Raw genomic sequence first — 4,518 nt, 5'->3', positions numbered from 1 at the left:
CAACCTTGCACTCTCATTATTAGATAAATGAAACCACAAAACAAATAAGAAAGAAATTAAAGAGGTAAATAGAAAATTAGAAAAAATAGGCATGATTGATCTTTGAAGAAATCTTAATAATGACAGAAAGGAGTTACACTTTCTTCTCAGCAGTTCATGGAATCTATACAAAAATTGACTATATATTAGGTCATAAAGACCTCAAAATTAAATGCAGGAAAGCAGAATTAGTAAATGCTTTCTTTTTAGCTCATGATGCAATAAAAACTACATTCAACAAAAAGTTAGGGGTAAATAGACCAAAAAGTAATTGGAAACTCACCTTAAAGAATGAATGGGTGGAACAGCAAATTATTGACACAATTAATAAATTCACCCAAGATAATGACAACAATGAGACATCATACCAAAATTTGTGTTATGCAGCCAAAGTGGTAATAAGGGAAAATTTGATATCTTTAGAGGCTTACTTGAATAAAATAGAGAAAGAGAAGATCAATGAATTGGGCTTGTGTTGGGTTCTTACAAAGTGCTAAAGAGATAATGAGATATTGGGTTTTTACTAAGTGCTAAGTCGGTACTTGACAGTTTTCTAGTTCTGGCCTTTCCTGGTAGTTTGACTTGTGAATTCCTGGGGAAGAGCTTGAGTGTTTGGGAGGAGCAAGCTCATTGGTTGAAGTGGTTCCTCCCAGAATGTTAGGATTACCAGGTGAGAACTCAGGTTGTCTGGACAGTGACAAGGTGAGAACTCAGGTTGTCTGGACAGTGACAAGGTGAGAATTCAGGTTGACTTGACAGTTCTCTGGCTCAGACCTTTGGTTTGGGCCTTTAAAGGGAGTTTACACCTTATGAATTCTAGGAGGAGCAAGCTCATTGGTTGAAGTAATGTTTCCCAGAAGCCCTTTCATTATATAAAAGAAGGGCAGCATTGGGTCTGAGAGATCGACTCTGGGATAAAGTCTTGATGCCAGGCAGGCTGAAAGGAGACCAGTCTGATTTGAGAAAGGACAAGAGTTGGAGGAGATTCAGAGATCCCAAGAAACCTGCACACAGAGGAAAAAATTTTACAGATCTCCAACCAGAGAAGGATTATAATTGAGCAGATGACCAGACCCTCACAATTCTAGAGCATTACAGGCTTGCAACTTAAAAAAGCTAGAATAAGATCAAATTAAAAACCCCCAATAAAATACTAAACTTGAAATTCCAAAATTAAAAGGAGAAATTAATAATATTGAAAGTAAAAAAAAAAAACTATTGAATTAATAAATAAAACTAAGAGTTGGTTTTATGAAAAAACCAATAAAATAGATAAACCTTTGGTAAATCTGATTAGAAAAAAGGAAAGAGGAAAATCAAATTGTTAGTCTTAAAAATGAAAAGGGAGAACTTTCCACCAATGAAAAGGAAATTAGAGCAATATTAAGGAGTTACTTTGCCCAACTTTATACCAATAAATTTGATAATCTAAGTGAAATGGATGACTACCTCCAAAAATATAGGCCTCCCAGATTTAACAGAGGAAGAAGTAAATTATTTAAATAGTCCCATTTCAGTAAAAGAAATTGAACAGACTATTAATCAACTCCCTAAAAAAAATGCCCTGGACCAGATGGATTTATATGTGAATTCTACCAAATATTTAAAGAACAATTAGCCCCAATGCTATATAAACTATTTGAAAAAAAATTAGGGAATGAAGGAGTCCTTCCAATTTCCTTTTATGACACTGACATGATACTGATACCTAAACCAGATAGGTTGAAAACAGAGAAAGAAAATTATAAACCAATCTCCATAATGAATACAGAAAATCATCCCCAGGATAATACACCATTATATTTTACTTACCTAGAAAAAATAACAAAATTCATATGGAAGAAAAAAAGGTCAAGAATTTCAAGGCAACTGGGGGCGCGGTGCACTGTGGGATTGAGGACCTCAAGATGGACAGTCGGGATGTTGCAGGAAAAGCCAACAGGTGGTTTGAAATTGCACCACCAAAATCTGGAAAGATGAACATGAATATTCTCCATCAAGAGGAACTTATTGCTCAGAAGAAGCGGGAAATTGAGGCCAAAATGGAGCAACAAGCCAAGCAGAGTCATGTGGCCACTCCCCAGCCCCCACCACCAAGAGAAATTGCAAGTGCACCAAATGCTGCTTCTGTCTCTAACAAGTTTGCCAATTATGGTAGCTTCCTGCAGCAGTTTCTGAAGCTGCAGAAGGAAAGATCCTGTACAGATGCTTCTCCAAGTTCTGCCTGTGCTCCCTCCAATGACTCTACCTCAAGTACTGGGGAAAAACCAATTTTGATTGGAAAGAGACCCAGCCTGGGAGTAAGCAGCCCTCTCAATCAAGTAAAAAACTACTCTCATGCCAAGCAGAGCCCTGTGGCTAATCGCCTGAGTGTCTTCCATTCTCCAGATGATGATGACGAGGAAGATTATGAGCAGTGGTTGGAAATTAAAATTTTACCCCCAGAGGTTGCAGAGACCCGGAAAGTGGTAGAGAAATTGGCCAGGTTTGTGGCAGAAGGAGGCCCTGAATTAGAAAAGGTTGCTATGGAAGACTACAAAGATAACCCTGCATTTTCATTTTTGCATGATAAGAACAGCAGAGAATTCCTGTACTACAGAAAGAAAGTGGCAGAGATGAAAAAGGAAAACCAGAATGCCCAGACACCATCTTCTCAGAAAGTTTCACCCCCAGAGGATGAAGAGACCAAGACTTTTGCTGAGAAGCTGGCCAGGTTTATAGCTGATGGGGGTCCAGAAGTGGAAACAATTGCCTTGCAGAACAACAGGGAAAACCATGCATTCAGGTTTTTATATGAGCCAAATAGCAAAGGATATAAATACTACCGACAGAAACTGGAGGAGTTCCGGAAAGCCAAGGCGAGCTCCGTAGGTACAAGCCCCACACCTGATCTTGGTCTGAAACGGAAGACACCTCCGAAGCCTCTTCTTCCTCTTCATCTATGTCCCCTTCGTCCTCCTCCACCACCACCACCATTTCCACCACTCTAGCTCCTGGCAAGGCAGTGGCTGCAACTACAACCAAGAAGAAAAGGAAGAGTAGATGGGGACCAGAAGAGGAGAAGATTGAACTGCCTCCTCCTGAAATGGTCCAGCAGGATGTGGATGCTTCCCCTTCCCCTCTATCAGTTCAGGACCTTAAAGGGCTTGCTTATGAGAAAGGAAAACCTGTTGGCCTTGTCGGGGTGACAGAACTCTCTGATGCCCAGAAAAAACAGCTGAAAGAACAGCAGGAGATGCAGCAGATGTATGACATGATTATGAAGCACAAGCGGGCCATGCAGGACATGCAGCTTATGTGGGAGAAAGCAGTCCAGCAACACCAGCATGACTATGATAGTGATGAGGAGGTAGACAATGAGCTGGGAACATGGGAGCACCAGCTGCGTCGCATGGAGATGGACGAGACAAGAGAATGGGCAGAGCAGTTGACTAAAATGGGCAGAGGAAAGCACTTCATTGGTGATTTCTTGCCCCCTGATGAGCTGGAGAAGTTCATGGAGACATTCAAGGCATTAAAGGAGGGTCGTGAGCCAGACTACTCAGAGTACAAAGAATTCAAGTTGACTGTGGAGAATATTGGTTACCAAATGTTGGGGAAGATGGGCTGGAAGGAAGGTGAAGGCCTTGGCTCAGAAGGGCAGGGGATCAAAAACCCAGTTAACAAGGGTACAACGGCAGTGGATGGAGCTGGATTTGGCATTGACCGGCCTGCTGAGCTCTCTAAAGAAGATGATGAGTATGAAGCATTCCGTAAAAGAATGATGTTGGCCTACAGATTCCGACCTAATCCGCTGAACAATCCCAGAAGACCTTACTACTATTTCCCCCCCCCAAAAAAAAAAAAAGTATTTTCAGTACAAATGTAATTTTACTGTGAAATGTTACAGAACTGCATTATTCCCACCCCCATACCCTGTCTTTTTTTTCTTTGTTGCAAATATTGTAAAATGTATTAAAAGTCACAGTACTCTCCTTCAAAAAAAAAAAAAAAAGAATTTCAAGGCAACTAATGGGAAAAAAAAAAAACAAATGAAGGTGGCCTAGCTGTACCTGATCTAAAAGCATATTATAAAGCATCAGTCACCAAAACCATTTGATATTGGCTAAGAAATGGACCAGTTGGTCAATAGAATAGGTTATGTTTAGATGACAAAATAGTTAATAACTATAGCAATCTAGTGTTTGACAAAACCAAAGATCCCAGATTTCGGGATAAGATTTTACTATTTGACAAAAACTGCTGGGAAAATTAGAAACTAGTATGGCAGACACTAGGCATTGATCCATACTTGACATTCATACACCAATATAAGGTCAAAATGGGTTCATGATGTAGGCATAAAGAATGAGATTATAAATAAATTAGAAAAACATAGAATAGTTTACCTCTCAGACCTATGGAGGAAGGAATTTGTGACCAAAGAAGAACTAGATATCATTATTGATCACAAAATAGAAATTTTTGATTATAGTAAGT

The 4,518-nt window shown here is 39.6% G+C and overlaps 1 pseudogene; it reads left to right on the top strand.

Moving 5' to 3' along the window:
• The first annotated feature begins 1,915 nt into the window (after positions 1-1,915).
• On the top strand, positions 1,916-4,033 carry LOC141565913 (SURP and G-patch domain-containing protein 1 pseudogene; annotated as a pseudogene).
• Positions 4,034-4,518: the final 485 nt, after the last annotated feature.

This window comes from Sminthopsis crassicaudata, chromosome 4 (assembly GCF_048593235.1).
Source record: "Sminthopsis crassicaudata isolate SCR6 chromosome 4, ASM4859323v1, whole genome shotgun sequence".
Taxonomy (NCBI): domain Eukaryota; kingdom Metazoa; phylum Chordata; class Mammalia; order Dasyuromorphia; family Dasyuridae; genus Sminthopsis; species Sminthopsis crassicaudata.
The sequence above is the reverse complement of the archived record's forward strand: the minus strand, read 5'-3'. Positions and strand labels throughout refer to the sequence as shown.